Below are 17,814 nucleotides of genomic sequence, written 5' to 3'. Positions count from 1 at the left end.
GGTATGTTCAGACGTGAGTCCCGTGCTCTCCATGCCTCTGGAGTCAAGCTATCCTGGCTGAAGACGGCTGATAGCCAGAAACCGGTCCTAGGATGCTTGATTCCGGTCCAGGGAAGACATGGCTTGGCAGTTCGGGCTGGACTGTTCCCATGAGGAACAGGGTCAAGGCTGATTTGCATATGGCCATGTCTGAACTGGGGTGGTGTGGTGTGCAAAAAAACGATGGATTTAGGCCCAGATCTCTGTACTGGGGTGAATGTATAACAATGTTCTGCATTCTGTTCATCAACTGTTGTTTTTGCATTTGTCACCCCGAGTGGGACGGGTATGTTCAGACATGAGTCCCGTGCTCTCCATGCCACTGGAGTCAAGCTATCCTGGCTGAAGAAGGCTGATAGCCAGAAACCGGTCCTAGGATGCTTGATTCCGGTCCAGGGAAGACATGGTTTGGCAGTTCGGGCTGGACTGTTCCCATGAGGCACAGGGTCAAGGCTGATTTGCATATGGCCATGTCTGAACTGGGGTGGTGTGGTGAGCAAAAAAACGATGGATTTAGGCCCAGATCTCTGTACTGGGGTGAATGTATGACATTGTTCTGCATTCTGTCCATCAACTATTGTTTTTGCATTTGTCACCCCGAGTGGGACGGGTATGCTCAGACGTGAGTCCCGTGCTCTCCATGCCACTGGAGTCAAGCTATCCTGGCTGAAGATGGCTGATAGCCAGAAACCGGTCCTAGGATGCTTGATTCCGGTCCAGGGAAGACATGGCTTGGCAGTTCGGGCTGGACTGTTCCCATGAGGCACAGGGTCAAGGCTGATTTGCATATGGCCATGTCTGAACTGGGGTGGTGTGGTGAGCAAACAAACAGTGGATTTAGACCCAGATCTCTGTACTGGGGTGAATGTATGACAGTGTTCTGCATTCTGTCCATCAATTGTTGTTTTTGCAATTCTCAAGTGGCATTTCAGTTTCCCTGCCACAGGTGAGTTGGTGCAGCATCTGCAATGGCTTTATGGGAAAGTTAAGCATGTCAGTCAGGTGTTAAGCCCCTTAAAGGGACAGCATACATACAACATGCACTCACTGGATGGCAGTGCCCCAGTGTCAGAATTCAATATTACCAGCATGTGAGTCCCCCAAAAAATGAAAAGCAGGTGGGTGCCCACCCAAAAATATGTTGATTTTCAACACTCACCATTGCTATGTTTGGTACAGATGAGGGGGCATATTTACGAGAAAATGTCGGAGCACAAAACGGTGACAAATTTGGCAGTGCCACGCTCTGACATTTTCAAGAATACGGCATACACCTGTGTTTTCCCTAGTGCTGGCGCTAAATTTAGCTGTCTAGCACCAATGCAGGCACCCTTTCATCATAGTCCAAGGGTGCCTGTGTTTCAGGGAATGATGGTTTGCAGCGATTTTTTACTTCTACACAATACAGCACATATTGAAGTAGAACATTGTCATTATTTAATGATTGTTTGTATGCTGGAAGGGACACCTTCCTGCACATAAAGAATCATTAATGGCATTTTGCTCTTTCCTAGTGTGCTGCAGAATGCTGCACTAAAAGAAAAAAGAAAAAACAAGGAGAAATAATAGTATATCTTCAAGTTTTGCCATTCTAATGCCTGCTTTTGCATAGCGTAGGTTTTTGGCGCTGCCTCAGATTTACACCTCCTTGTAAATCTGTGGCAGCGTCAAAAACAATGGGTGTGCAGTGGAATGCCCACAGCAACACCCATTGCATGCCCCTTTCACGCCAAGTGATGCATGTAAAGGGGCCTTATTTACAAGGTGGTATTAAGCCACAAAAAGTGGCCAAACACCGCTTTGTGAATATTGAGAAGGACATATAGCCACCAGAACGTCACTAAAAGTGACTTGCTGGTGGCAATATTCCCTTGTAAATATGCCTGAGGTATTTTGAAGGGACACTCATAACGCGCAATCTGAATCAGCATCCATTTGTAAACCTATTTTGGTCAGCAGTAACATTTTACGACTTTTAAATTAGGTTTAATAAATATGAAATTATTTTTGTACAGCCACAAACACCGAATCGGAGTGTTTCCAATTGCAAAATGTTTCAAACATCTGCCCAAACAGCTCAGCAAGCCCCATGAATGGAAGAAGTGTGCCATTCAAACACCAAATAACACAACACAATAAAGTAACATAACATGACACAACATAAAACGATTGGCATACGGCCCTCCATCCCCACTCAGAATTTAAAACAGAAAACAAGACAAGCCTTTCACTTACATTTGAAAGAATTGAGCTTTGCTGGTATTACAAGGAAGCTTTGCATCATAAAGAATTTACTGTTCTTTGTGTTGTTTTTTTGCTTTAGTGTTTTTATAGTAGTTCCCCAGGGCTTTGAAGACACATGTTTTTCACATTCCCACAAATGAGTCCTGGGATGCCAATTTTAGTTGCACTTCATGTTCTTTTGTTTCTATGCCAAGTTTCCGATGCTCCACCACCAGGGTTTATGGTGGCAATTACGTTTTGTATGCTAGCGATTTTTACTACAGCGACAGAGCACATCTCTGTCTATGTCAATGGGCAGCCACCGCGTAGATAAACTTTGTTAAAGAAGTACATGCCAGGAAAGGGTGAGCTGCAATTGAATACTGAGAGAGCGCAATTCAAGAAAATATAGAAGTGCACCATATTTACAAGCACGTTGTATTAGTTTAGTAAACATTATATAAGAGTGTCGAATCTATAGAGTGAAAATATATAATAGTGTCTTATTAAAATAGAATACTTATATCAAGTGTGAAAAGCTAATGTAGATGTTTGTAGAGATGTTAGAATGATGTTGAAATCTCATGTTATGTGGCTGTTGTAGGGGAAATGTAATGCTGCTAAACGTAGAAATGTGTAGGCCACATGGCAGTTCACATAGAGTACAAGATGCTGTTACACTCTTACACGATGGTGGATTTCAATGTTATTGTAATTCAAAGTATTATTGATCCTAGAACTGAAATATGTTTTATAAACGTTTCATATAATCATAGTGTGTAATAAGTTAGAATGCTGTTTAGAAGAATTAAAATGTTTTACAGAGTGCACAGGCCCGTTCATGTAATTCTAGATAGGCCTGAATAGACAAAGTCATTTCTTTTGATCTGCATGTGCTCGTTAGAGGAAGGTCGTGTTAAGCACAAACTGTGGAGCCTGTTCAAATGGTTTACGACTTAAAGATATGGTGGAGGACGGAATTTGGGGCCCACAGTACAAGTGTCTGTTTGCAGGTGCGAGGAGGTTTTAATCAAGAGAGTGATGAATAGACTTTTGTTCAAGAGAGCCAGGCACAGGCCTGGGGGAGTCTTCAGGAATTTCCTGGGGGTACCGTCTTGCCGGAGAGGAGCCTGGGAAGCAAGGTCAACGCTAACGATGGGCCCAGAGGAGTACCAGCATGGAACATACCAGAACCAACACCACGTGAGGGGCGTCTCTAAGGGGTGTCTCCAAAGGGCGTTTCTATTGTAAATGTGATTTTGTATTACGGACAGCACCCCTGGGTGGAGTTAAGGCAGATCATCTGAGGAACCTAAGAGAGCGGATGGGCAGGCAGATAGGGAACTGCGAGACATCGTTTTTGGAACAAAGACTAAGGGAAGTGTGTGATCTTCTTTGGAAGTCACCACTGCTGACACCTTTTTAGGTTAAGATCTTGCTAAGTAGGGATGTCACTTAGTCTAGTGTAGGGACAGTCTAATCTGATTTCTTTCCTTTCTGTAAATGACTCATAAGCTACAGCTTGTGTCTATTCTTGCAACTTTAATGATTTTTGAATTGGTTTTGGTAATATTCTTTTGCCGACTAAGAGCATTTAGAAAATTCATGTTTGTATTGATACCCGTATATCTTTTGAACCTTATATTGAGATGTTTGTATCTCCAGTTAAGTTTGGCTTTGTAATAAACTTTTAAACCTTTTAAGCTTAAGTGGTTCTTTAGAGTGGTGTAAGTCATTAACGGATTAACCTGGTAGTGGATTGCCTTTTACTCAATGACAGGTACCAACGGTTCAGTCGACCTGAGTTGGGATCTAGGCCTATAACTATAGACCAGAAATCCCGCGTTAACAGTTGGTAGCAGAGTGAGGATGGTTACCTTCTTGAGGAAGGTGATCTAGACTAGGTTAAGTTTACCCCAAGGTCCCTAGAGATCGAGAGGTGGCCCGCCGAAGAGGGTGCTGACGGCGCGAGAGAAAAGCAGCAGAATCGGACGAGAGTGAGTATAACAAGGGTCATGCGTGGACAGATTGCGGTGTTTTGTGTTGTATTTGTGTTGTAATGTCATGCGGAGTTGAATGCCTGTAGTGTGAATGAGGAGGGTTGTGAGCGCGCGCAACCTGGCAGACTGGTAAACTGGTAACCTGGGAAACGGGGGAACCGGTGAACTGGTGAAAATCTTAAGTTCGGGGAAAGAGCTTAAGTGGTTCGGGTGTATCGAACATCCAGAGTAGTTGTCGACCAGAGAAAAGGGGGTCATGAGGTACCATTGATCGCCCGCAGGACCGAGATAGGGGGAAGGCAAGAGTGAGTGTGTGGGTAACGGACGCAGGTCGAAAGTTACCGTGTGCAAGTAACCTATCAGAGAAGGCGATTGTCTGGACTAACGGAAAGACATTTCGTCAGTTGAGGTGACAATTACAGTTAGACTGTGGACGTACAGTCAAGGAAAGTGATCGCTTGGTCGGAAGTAATCATTTTTCAGAGTATGAATGGGACGTATGCATGACCGGGAGACGAGCGGAGAAAGGAGGGGAACTGCTGCGAAAGGGGGACGAGTGACGCCAGTGAGAGCCGCGCTGAGATAGGTCGGTTGGTGTGAAGCCGCGCTGTGATAGGGCGATTGGTGTGACGTCAGCAAAGAGCCGCGCAGAGATAGGCCAGTTAGCGAGAACAGCGCTGAGAGTGGTGGATTGTCATCAGGAAGTAAACGAACGCGGAGAAAATAGAAATTTTGTAGATTTTGAATATGAAGTGTTTTAAATGTTTGAGAGGGATTTTTAAGAGAAAAAGAAGAGAATCTTATACCGGGGAAGAGGCACCGCCGGAGGGTACACCAGCTCACTATATGGCAACGAATGTTGGGTTGCATACTATACTGTGGCTTGGGACTTGGAGTAAGATTACAGAGGGGAATGAGGAACTGACATTTCCAAAATACGGAACGTTTAGATTAGAAGTGTTACATCAGTTGAAAGCAGTTATGTCCTCATTGAGACCTTTGCCTAGACCAACACAGTTTGAGGCGCTTAATGCATGGATTAGGGCGGCGCACAACAGGAGTCAGAACAGACGCCAGGAAAGGGTACGGCGATCAGTGAGGGCAGTGCAAGATGCCAAATGGGATGCAGAAGCCAAGAAGTGGAGAGTACAGGTGATTGAGGTGGATAAGTTGTACCCCATGAGAGAGGTTACGGGTGGAAAGAGACCCATGGAAGAGGATGATGAGAGCGAGTCGGAGGACGGCCTCATAAATAGGTTGTTGATAGATAGACCACCTCCGGACAATAGGGAGACAGAAGGTACGGGGCTCCCAAAAGAAGGTAGGGTTGACATAGAAGAGAACAGGCCACTCCCTATAGCGGATTGGGTACCTACCAAAGGTGAGGAGACACCTCAACATAGTCCTGTACAGAGAGTAGTTGGAACGTTTGTGGTGCAGAAGACGCCGGCAACAGAAAGGGTTGAGTCTTATGGATTACCGGATGCTCTTCAAGTACCCATTACCATAGGTCCTGTAGTGTCAGTTTACCACCCAGAGAAAGGGAGAGAGAAAGAACAGGTACGGCTAGAAAGAGAGAGAGTTGAAATGGAGAGAAGGAATAACACGACAAATGCCTGGAGGCAATTGCCGGGACCGATAACGTGGAACACCCCATTGGAGTCAGCAGTGGATCCCGTAACAGAACAGGGGGGTCAGAGAGGACCGATGGACCTGAGGGGACCACGGCCGAAATCCTATAAAGAGTTGAGGGCTGACCTGAGGGAATGGGATGGGTCCACAGGAGTACCGAGCAACAGGTCAAGAGCAGAAGCAGAATGGGGAAGTCGAGGCAATGGAACATTATCTCATTGCGGGGCTAGCGAAGGCAGTCAGGAGTGGGATGGTAAAAGTCAGGAGAGTAGAGGAGTTATACGTCATACAGACAGAGGAAATGAGCAGGAGCAAAGAGGCAGAAGTACGGAGTGTGGGGAGACATCTCGTTTTATTCAAAATGAGGGAGACCAAAGGGCCCAGGAGTACAGAGATAGGTTTAGGTGCACTCACCATGCACCCAGTGATAATGTACAGCACTGGAGTCGTGGGAGCATAGGGAACAGTGAAGGATCTTGCCATGTGCCGACTGATCAGAGACCACCGGCAAATGGTGAAGAGATGGGGAATAACGGGAGGTCTTACCATGCACCTGAAGAAACCAGGCAAAATGAGAAATATGTGATCATGGGAAACAGGGGAGTGTTTCACCATACACCCAGAGAGGATGGAACTGCATGGGACCTGGAGAGATGGGAGCAAGGGAGGACTCCCCATAACTCGCCTGAGCCTAGACGTAGGACTCAGAGCTGTGATGGGAGGGATGTAAATAGACTCCCTAGAGATGGCATATTGAAAGCTGTAATAAAAGCCAAAAGACTCGACGTGTCCAGTTTAAAATCTGACCTGGACGAGATAATAGATGGTACAGTGCCGATAGAAAGGATTGACATGTACGAACAAGATGAGCTGTTGTTTATAGCAAAGGACATCACTCGAAAAGCCAGAGCAACTCATGAGAAACTGTCTGAACTGGCAGACAAGTATATGGTAGATTTGTCCAGAACCAAGGCATTACAGGGTAACCACAGGTTGCATTATTCAGATCAGGACCTAGATGAGAGGAGGACAACTGGATTAAAAACACACATAAGGGAACTGATCACAGGAATACGAGCATGGAGAGATCTGGACAAATGGGAAGAGAGGTGGTCGAAGAAGGGCACTGTTAGGCGGAGTGCGAATGTGATGTCTCCGGAGGGAAGAATAATGCAGATGGAGGCATTCCCTTTGCGAGAAATAGCGAATGGGAATTATGTACACGTACCCTGGAGTAGGGGAGATTTGGCTGCCTTCACCAACTCATTTCTGAAGTTAAGGGAGAACCCTGTAGAGTGGTACAAGCAGGTAGAGAGGTTTGTGAAGATCTCAAAAGTATTGTGGATTCATTTGAACACCTTGTTTGACATTGTGGTCCCAGGAGACTTGTGGATAGCATGCAAGGTTAGTGTCGAGTGGCCAACTACAGAACCAGCAAGGGATACTCGTACTAATGGACCGTCAGAAACAGTAATGTTAAAATACGATAGGGTAATGACATGGCTGAAGGAGAAGGTGCCACCACAAGACATAGATTGGGTAAAAATAGACCGAACAAGACAGGAACCAAAGGAGACAGTCCATGAGTATTATGAGCGATTGCTGAAAGCATTCAAACAATACAGTGGACTAAATGTAATGGACCCCAAGGATATAGGACAGTTTGCATCAAAGTTTGTTTTGGGGTTGAGACCTGATATTTGTCTGATGATTCAGCAGCATTTAATTTGTTGGCAAAACAAACCATTGGATGAGATTCTGAGATACGCAAGATACTGCAGTGATGAGATAGAGTCCAAACCAAAGAAATTACAGGAGAAATTGATGATGGTGCAGATGCAGTCAGCTGGAAAGGGAGGACAGCAGCAACAGGGAACAGGGACAATGGGACGGAAATCAAACAATCAGAATAAGGATAACGAGGAAAATCCGAGACCTAGAATAGACTTTGCTACATTGAAGAAAACGGCAAAGTGTCATCAGTGTCACCAGGTGGGACATTGGAGACGCGAGTGTCCCTATAACCCTGAAAATGGAGAAATAGAAGTAGAGGAGGAAGTTCAGGAAGTTCCAGTTCAAAGGGTGACAGTGTCAAGAAGTAATGTGGCCAAAGGGGGGACTTCGGCTCCACAAGCTCAGTTCCCTCAGCCACCAAAGATTACGACAGGAGGAAAGGTCTATAGACAGATGCCTTTGTTCACAGGTGAAGAAGAGTGTTACTACGTTGATCCATTGACGGGACGACGTGTAAGTAGAGAGGAGGACTGTACCCTCGGGGCAGTTCTAGAAGTGGATCAAAGAGGACCGTTCGTTGAGGCAGAAGTGGCAGGGTGTCCTACAACATTCTTGGTGGATACTGGAGCTACTCGATCCACTCTGAGAGCGGCAGTGGTTCCAGATCTACCAATGTCGGGGGAAACGATTCAGGTGGTCGGAGTTGCAAATAAAAGAATGAATAGCCCTTTGACGGAACCAGTATCAGTGAAAATAGGAAACTACACGGATGAACATCAGTTTGTCGTATGTGATTCTAGTCCTGTGTGTCTGTTAGGAAGGGACTTATTGTGCAAACTGAACTGCACAATATACTGCACACCTCAGGGAGTGGAGGTACAGACTACAGATGATGACGCTACCTTCAAAGTTGTAAATTCGAGAACATGGATAGAACTGTATCCTACCCTGACAGTGGAGGAGCTCCCAGGGGATTTACGAGAGGCGGTGTCATCAGAAGTATGGGACTTCACTGGAGAAGAGATAGGACTGATCAAAGGAGTAGAACCAGTGAAGATTATGGTTAAATCAAATGCTGAATATCCAAGAACGCCCCAGTATAAACTGACCCCGGAGACGATTGCAGGAATAAAACCCGTAATCGACTCTATGATTCAACAGGGAATACTGAAGGAAATCGTGGGAAGTCCATGCAACTCCCTGATTATGGGTTTGCAGAAACCTAGTGGGAAATTTAGAATAGTGCAAGATCTTCGAAAAATTAACAACATAGTTGTTTCATGTTGTCCAGTGGTACCGAATCCATCAGTGATATTGTTTCAGATACCATTCCAAGCTGAGTGGTTCTCAGTGATAGATCTTTGTCAGGCTTTCTTTTCAATCCCATTGGATGAAGAGAGCCAGTACCTTTTCGCTTTTAAAATGGAAAATCGCGTTTTAACATGGTGTCGTATCCCCCAAGGGTTTACAGATAGCCCATCAATTTTCAACCAGCTGTTGAAGAAAAATCTTGTAAGTCTGGTACTGCCCCAGAACTCGGTTCTGGTCCAGTACATAGACGACCTACTTGTTGCGTCAGAAACAGAAGAGGCTTGTAAGACAGATACCATTGCCTTGCTGAACCATTTAGCTGAAAATGGGCATAAGGTATCTCCGAACAAATTGCAGTACTGTCTGACAGAAGTACAGTACTTGGGTCACAGGATAGAAAAAGGAAAGCGCAAAGTGTCACCAGATAGGATAGAGGCGATAATGAAGATGAATGCGCCTACGACACAGAGAGAAGTCAGGATGTTCCTAGGAATGGTTGGTTATTGCCGACAGTGGATAGCTAACTTTTCACTGAAAGCAAAACCTTTTACAAAAACTGACGCACAAGGAGGTGAGTGATCCGGTACCATGGGACAAGGATTGTTTGATGGCGTTCCTCCAACGGAGAGAAGACTTGTGCCGTGCTCCGGCTTTGGGAATGCCAGATTATGAGAAACCATTTTCACTTTTCTGTTGCGAAAGGGAAGGTTGTGCTTTGTCAGTTTTAGTGCAAATTCATGGAAATGCCCGTAGACCAGTTGCATACTTTTCGGCTACCTTAGATCCAGTAGCCGCAGCGTTGCCCGGATGTCTCAAATCCGTTGCTGCAACAGGTGTCAGCATTGAGCAGTGTGAAAATATTATAATGGGACACCAGTTAGTGGTGTATGTACCGTATTCTGTAGAATTGTTGATGACCAGGACCAAGACACAGCACATGACCAACAGTAGGCTCACGCGCTACGAGCAAGTTATACTTGCTGCGGAGAACGTGACCCTTAAGAGGTGCTCTGTTTTGAATCCTGCTACATTGATGCCACTTCCTAACGATATTGAAGGCGAGGAATGTGAAGATCACGACTGCCTTGATGTGACTGAACTATGCACGAAACCAAGACCAGATATCGTGGATGAGCCGTTGATCGACCCTGATGAAATTTTCTTTGTTGATGGCTCATGTTTAAGAGACGATACTGGTCGGTTGAGAGCAGCTTATGCTGTTTGCACCATTACTGGAGTTGTGGAAGCCGCTTGCCTGGAAGGAGTACACTCCGCACAGGTGGCAGTAATCATTGCATTGACACGTGCCTGTATAGCAGGAAACAAAATTAGAGTCACCATCTATACGGATAGCCAATATGGTTTCGGTGTAGTTCATGATTTTGGGCAGTTGTGGTCTCAGAGAGGTTACATGACCTCCTCTGGTTCGCCTATTCGAAATGGAGAATTTGTGCGACTGTTGTTAGAAGCTTTACAAGGTCCAACTGCAATTGCAATCTCAAATGTGTAGCCCACACCAAAAATACAGATTTTGGGGCCGATTAGGATGGCGGTTTTTCCGCATCCTCCGGGCCGGCGGAAGTGTCCGCCGGCCTGGAGGATGCGGAAAAACCGCGGCGGAGACTCCAAAGACCCACCGCCAAATTAGGATGGCTGGTGGGTCTGGAATTCCGTCCGCCGCTTTTCCGCCGCGGTCGGAAGGCGACCGCGGCGGAAAAGCTATAACATGGCAGGCGGTGTCTATGAGACACCGTCCGCCATATTATGATGTTTGTGTAAATATGCTTTTCCACGGCGGCTTTTCCGCCATGGAAAAGCATACGGACATTCACTTTGGGGGCCCGTTGCGGGCCCCCTGGGTGAATGGGGGGTGGGGGGTGCACATGGGGGGTACCTATGGTACCCCCCAGCATTTGCGTACACAAAGCAGCAGGCACCGTGCGGTGCCTGCCGCTTTGTGCATGTAAATGCAACACATGCATTTTTAACATTGCGGCGGGTGCAGCTTGAAGCTGCACCCGCCGCAATGTTAATAATAGAGGATGTGACCGCCACCCTGGCGGTCACATCCTAATTGCCATGGAGGGACCGCCGCTGCCCATGCGGACGGTCCCTCCTACTCAGGGGTGGCGGACGGACGCAAGTCCGTCCGCCATCCTAATCGGCCCCTAAGTGTCACAAGGTAATAGATATGCAGATGAAGTTGCCCCCTATTGCGCGGAGCAAGGATACTCTTTCACGGAGGTGGAAGTAGGTGGGGCTCAGGAAAAGACCGAATTCAATATGATGTTAGAAACAGTAGATACTTGGGAGGACTTAAAAAACATGCAAGAGAACGCACCTGATTCAGAGAAAAAGGCATGGGAAACAGCAGGATGTGTGAAAAGTGAAATGGATTTCTGGGTTTCAGCAGATGGAAGAGCAGTGTTACCTGAGGAATTAGTGAGTCCAATGGCACGACAGATACATGGTCCAGTACACTTAGGAAGGGATGCCATGCAGAGGGTATTCAGGCAGACTTGGTATTGCCCTAAGTTTAGGATTGCAGCAGAAGCAGTGTGTAGGAAATGCGTTACTTGTCAGCAACTGAACGTAGGGAAAAGAACACCGGTTACAATGAGTCACATTGGGAGGTCTGGGGGGCCTTTCAACAGAATGCAATTAGATTTCATTGAGATGCCAAAAAGCAATCATCTCAGGTATGTTCTGGTGGTTGTATGCATATTTTCCAGATGGGTCGAAGCATATCCTACACGCAGGTGCGATACACTCACAGTAGCAAAGTTGTTGCTTAGAGAGTTGATCCCGCGCATCGGGGTGCCAAACTCCCTGGAATCAGATTGAGGAACTCATTTCAACAGTGAAGTTGTGAAAATGCTTTGCTCTGCATTGAATATTGATCAGAAGTTGCACTGTAGCTATCGACCAGAGGCCTCAGGTATCGTGGAGCAGATCAATGGCACTTTGAAGTCCCGAATAGCCAAAGTATGTTCATCGACGTCCTTAAGTTGGCCTGATGCTCTGCCCTTGGTACTCATGAGTATGCGTAGCACACCAGACAGGAGGACAGGTCTCTCTCCACACGAAGTCTTAATGGGGAGGGCAATGAGACTTCCGTCTGTACCCACTACAGCTTTGTTGAATATTACGGATGACCTAATCCTGGATTACTGCAAGGGGCTGTCTGACGCCATTCATTCTGTGTCTCTTCAGGTGCAGGCTGCTGAAGTTCCATCTTCAAGAGATCTATGTCACGACTTGTGTCCAGGTGACTGGATCCTGCTGAAGAAGCACGTCCGGAAGAACTGCTTAGACGTGCGTTGGAAGGGGCCCTACCAGGTGATCCTGACGACGAATACCGCTGTGAAGTGTGGAGGGCTGCCAAACTGGATTCATGCTTCCCATACTCAAAGAGTTCCAGCACCCCTAGAAGAAACAGCTCCTCTCGCAGATGAAAATCCAGCTGTGGATGGTGAACCACTAGAGGGGATCAGTCAAGCTGTGGGGGTGTCGGAAGAAGTTGGGAGCGCTACAGAACAAGAAGAAGAAGGACAGGACGACAGTGAAACTGAAGTTGTCACAGAAGGAGAAAGTTGCTGTGAATACGGCTCAGACCCAGATCAAGTCCAGAGTGATCAAAAACCGAGTGTGCGGACAAGATATAGGAGAGAGAGGCGTGGAGAAGTTAGTTGGCCAAGTGAAAGAAGAAAGAGGCCAAGCTTGAAGAGAGCTCCAGAGAAAACTCTTGCCCCTGTATCTGAAGACTCGGATTTGGACGAAAGTACACAAGGACAGGAACAGGAAGGTCCGAGAAGATCGAGGAGGGTGCGAGTGCCTTGCAGAAGATACGCTACTCCTGAGTGGACCTACCTCGCTGCAGATGTGCAGTGTACAGGGAACTGGGAGGGTGAGGGAAGTGACCCTGATCAGCACTGATCCCATCATAACAGTGGAGATAGTGTTGTTGATACCGGGAGTGGAGGTCGAAGGGTTGCTCACACTCAATATCCCCTATCCTCCTTATCTGAGTGGAATAAGAGACTTGGTTTTAAACAGAATAGATTTCCCGACCTGTTGTCCAAGGAGGTCAATACTTGGGGAGGTCCTTCTTCGTTTGGAAATATTAGAAGCTGTGATTAGAGTCGCATGAACACGTATAATTTCGGATTGCTAAAAAGACTGTGTGAAAGACTTTGCAAATAAACAAATTGAGAGATAACCTAGCGCCAAGTGGAAAAAGAAGAAACTAGGGACTTCCATTTAGTGGACGGAGAAGGGCTAGGGTTGTCTGTTGCTATAAAAACAAAGACTGATCTTGCGGAGAAGATTATCAGCTTCCAGGTGTGGTTCGAAAAGAGACATTGTACAAAGGAAAGAGACATTGTGCTGAGAAAGAGAACTGGAACTACACTGTTTGAGAGCATGGAGGTTGGCAACCCGAACCGCAGGGCCAAATGTATAATAGGCACACTTTTAGTGGGAGTGATTTTTCTTATAGCTTTAGTGGTTACAATATCATATGTAGTGGGACATGAAAACGAAGAGAAAGCAACAACAAAACCAAAGATTACATCGACACAGAAACCTACTATTGCTGGTAAAAAGGGGGACAATACAGAGGAAGATAAAGCTTTACTAGCAGCTGAGACTCGTAGGTTACATGTAGATGAATCACAAGGGAACTTTAAATCGAATGTCAGACCTTACCTCAGGGATGGTGTTGTAATGATGATGACTACTAAAAGTCATCAAAGGGGGGATTGAGAGAGCGCAATTCAAGAAAATATAGAAGTGCACCCTATTTACAAGCACGTTGTATTAGTTTAGTAAACATTATATAAGAGTGTCGAATCTATAGAGTGAAAATATATAATAGTGTCTTATTAAAATAGAATACTTATATCAAGTGTGAAAAGCTAATGTAGATGTTTGTAGAGATGTTAGAATGATGTTGAAATCTCATGTTATGTGGCTGTTGTAGGGGAAATGTAATGCTGCTAAACGTAGAAATGTGTAGGCCACATGGCAGTTCACATAGAGTACAAGATGCTGTTACACTCTTACACGATGGTGGATTTCAATGTTATTGTAATTCAAAGTATTATTGATCCTAGAACTGAAATATGTTTTATAAACGTTTCATATAATCATAGTGTGTAATAAGTTAGAATGCTGTTTAGAAGAATTAAATGTTTTACAGAGTGCACAGGCCCGTTCATGTAATTCTAGATAGGCCTGAATAGACAAAGTCATTTCTTTTGATCTGCATGTGCTCGTTAGAGAAAGGTCGTGTTAAGCACAAACTGTGGAGCCTGTTCAAATGGTTTACGACTTAAAGATATGGTGGAGAACGGAATTTGGGGCCCACAGTACAAGTGTCTGTTTGCAGGTTTTAATCAAGAGAGTGATGAATAGACTTTTGTTCAAGAGAGCCAGGCACAGGCCTGAAGGAGTCTTCAGGAATTTCCTGGGGGTACCGTCTTGCCGGAGAGGAGCCTGGGAAGCAAGGTCAACGCTAACGATGGGCCCAGAGGAGTACCAGCATGGAACATACCAGAACCAACACCACGTGAGGGGCGTCTCTAATGGGTGTCTCCAAAGGGCGTTTCTATTGTAAATGTGATTTTGTATTAGGGACAGCACCCCTGGGTGGAGTTAAGGCAGATGATCTGAGGAACCTAAGAGAGCGGATGGGTAGGCAGATAGGGAACTGCGAGACATCGTTTTTGGAACAAAGACTAAGGGAAGTGTGTGATCTTCTTTGGAAGTCACCACTGCTGACACCTTTTTAGGTTAAGATCTTGCTAAGTAGGGATGTCACTTAGTCTAGTGTAGGGACAGTCTAATCTGATTTCTTTCCTTTCTGTAAATGACTCATAAGCTACAGCTTGTGTCTATTCTTGCAACTTTGATGATTATTGAATTGGTTTTGTTAATATTCTTTTGCCGACTAAGAGCATTTAGAAAATTCATGTTTGTATTGATACCCGTATATCTTTTGAACCTTATATTGAGATGTTTGTATCTCCAGTTAAGTTTAGCTTTGTAATAAACTTTTAAACCTTTTAAGCTTAAGTGGTTCTTTAGAGTGGTGTAAGTCATTAACGGATTAACCTGGTAGTGGATTGCCTTTTACTCAATGACAGGTACCAACGGTTCAGTCGACCTGAGTTGGGATCTAGGCCTATAACTATAGACCAGAAATCCCGCGTTAACAATACCAAGAGCCTTGTTTATATTTAATTTGTTAAATTACTTAGGCGCACTGAAAATCACCGTGAAAATGAATATTTATGCCAGGTTTCGTGAACAGGCTACCCATCATTTTGCACCCATTCTTTGCTATTTTTATGATGTGCTTTTACTTTCTACTACTTGAAGGTATCTATTTCCTGATATTTGGATTCACCATGTAAGGAGGTGGGTCTAAGCGAAGGCTTGAGTATTTTAATCCATATTGTTTGATTGGGCTTTGACATTTAGCACCACTTCATAGAACTTGCAAATTAATTTAGCCCTACAATCAAAACCTGCAACCCTAGATGTGTTCTAAGTCCTCATAAAGTCCGCGGCCTCACCTTCTGTGACCAGTGGAGCTGTTTCCCTTTTAAGACAAGCTTAATAAAAAATACACGAAACAAACTGGGGGCAGGTTACATAAAAGTGATGAAGAAGAGATTGTGGTCCTTGATACTATTTTGGATTATACAGATAATGCAAAACACCCAATGATAACATCATACCAGAAGATTGAAGCTGACCTTGATTTTGAACAAAATAATTGACTTTTGAGCCTTAATGCCTTGAATACTTACCAGCTGTCATAATTTCTTAAAATCTTCCATTCTCATCCCCTCCCTTACAGATTCGAAATTGACCTACTTGACACATCAGGCGCCTTGTTGTCAACCCAAGCGTTCACATTTCCAAACCTGTCGTTGCCTTGATAGGTTATTCATCTGCGGAGGCATAAAAGGAGTGTGCAGTCCATTCACTTCTTGTTCACTGTTTACAGCTATGACCCCGTACAACTTACAATAGTGATAGAAAAAATGACACTAACCTCTTCCGGCCTTCTTAACCGTCAGCCATGGGCCTCATTCTTAAAGGAGAGCATTATCAAGATGATGTTTAAACAGATGAAAGTGTCAATAAAAAGTGTTATTAAAATAAGTGCAAGCCCAATCACAGATATACTCCACATAAAACCCCACCACAAGCAGTTTTGACATTAGTTAAACCCCTCTTCATATCTTTCTATCTGCCTCTGGTAGAACCCTCAGCATAAGCAACATATATACCTCACAATGAACACAAGACGAATATATCACCAAGAAGTACTGACACAAAGGACTAAGCGAAACAGGATATCTCACATGCTTTTATTTAATAAAGAAAATAAACAGAAGACAATCAAGTGTAACCAATGATGACATTCATACTCAACAAGAACCTTAACTCATCCCCTCTAAATGAACTACAGCACACTAGTAATACAAACCACAACACAACACAACACAACACATGTGTAATATGCAAGACCAAACAAACTCCCCCAACATGCATTCAAATGCAAAGTCACACAACAATGCCAAAGGTGGACAATAGACACATCCATTGTTGGGCCTGGCCCTTTCAGCAGGATCATCTCCAAATGTGTTGCCTTCTTTCTCCTATTTTAGTTGAATTTATTTTTGTTGGTTTTTGGACTCTATCCAATGGGCCGCTCTATGTGCATGGTGCAGTGTATGTAAAAGGTAGGACATGTACTTTTGAGTTTTACATGTCCTACTATTAAAAAACTGCCTAATTCATTTTTCACTACTGCTAGGCCTCCCTCTTCCATAGGTTAACATTGGGATTGCCTTGAGACATCTTTTAGGTGTAATTTCCAATTAGGAAAAGATAGAGATTTGGAGTTTGGTGTCTTTGGACTCCCAATCTGAGGTCACAACTTATGGTGAAGTTGGATTTTAAATTGTAAGTCTGAAAATTCCCCTTTCAGAAAGTTGTGACCAATTTACATAACTGTCCCCTAAGGATAATTGGGTGGCTCTGTCTTTTGTACAACCTTTCATAAAGTTGGCATTTTCTTACTTTAACCACTTTGTGCCTCTGTCTCTCTCTGAATGCGTGTCTGGGTTGGGTAACAGCTGGACATTGTATATTTCCTCAAGATAGTCACACACAAAGGGAGCTGGGGTGTGACATTTTCATCCTGTTAGGTCATCACCAGGCTGATGGGCCTTCCTGAGATAGATTAGAAGGGAGGAGCTGACACTTGCACCTGAATAGGACTGTGCCTGTCCCCACACAAAAATCTGCATACCCCCCTGTTGTGAGTCTGGAGCAAGGGCAGGAAAGGCGGGGACCTTGTGATCTTCAAAGCCATCTTTGAAGTCTCCCACACTTCAAAGGCACAACTGTGTTTAAGTACAGGACCTCTGACACCACCAAATCAGGACTTTGCTGATACCAAGGACATTCTGCTTGGAAGAGGAGCTGCTGTACTGCAGGAGGGACTGCCAATTTGCTAACTGCTTTGCGGTGTTGGCCTGCTTGCTGTGCTGTAGGAGGGACTGTTACTTCACTACCTGCTTTGCTGTGTTGGCCAGCAGCTTCTTGCCTGGCAGTGAGAAGTACTGAACCTGCTCTCTACATCCTTGAACCCAAGTTTCTTCAAGGGCTTTCTGGTTAGCCCTCAGTTTTTGAAGTCTCAGGGTCATTAGAGACTTCCTTCAACTCTGCTTCTGCAGCTGTGAATCTTCTCTTACCTGAGGTGTCATTCCAGTTCTCTGCCTCAGAAGTGACTTCAGCAGCTGGTTTGCTCTAAAATCGATGCATCTTCACCTCTGATGCAGTTCCCTTCGATGCT

The sequence above is a fragment of the Lissotriton helveticus genome, chromosome 11 (assembly GCF_964261635.1).
Source record: "Lissotriton helveticus chromosome 11, aLisHel1.1, whole genome shotgun sequence".
NCBI classification, from domain to species: domain Eukaryota; kingdom Metazoa; phylum Chordata; class Amphibia; order Caudata; family Salamandridae; genus Lissotriton; species Lissotriton helveticus.
This window is presented reverse-complemented; position numbering follows the sequence as displayed.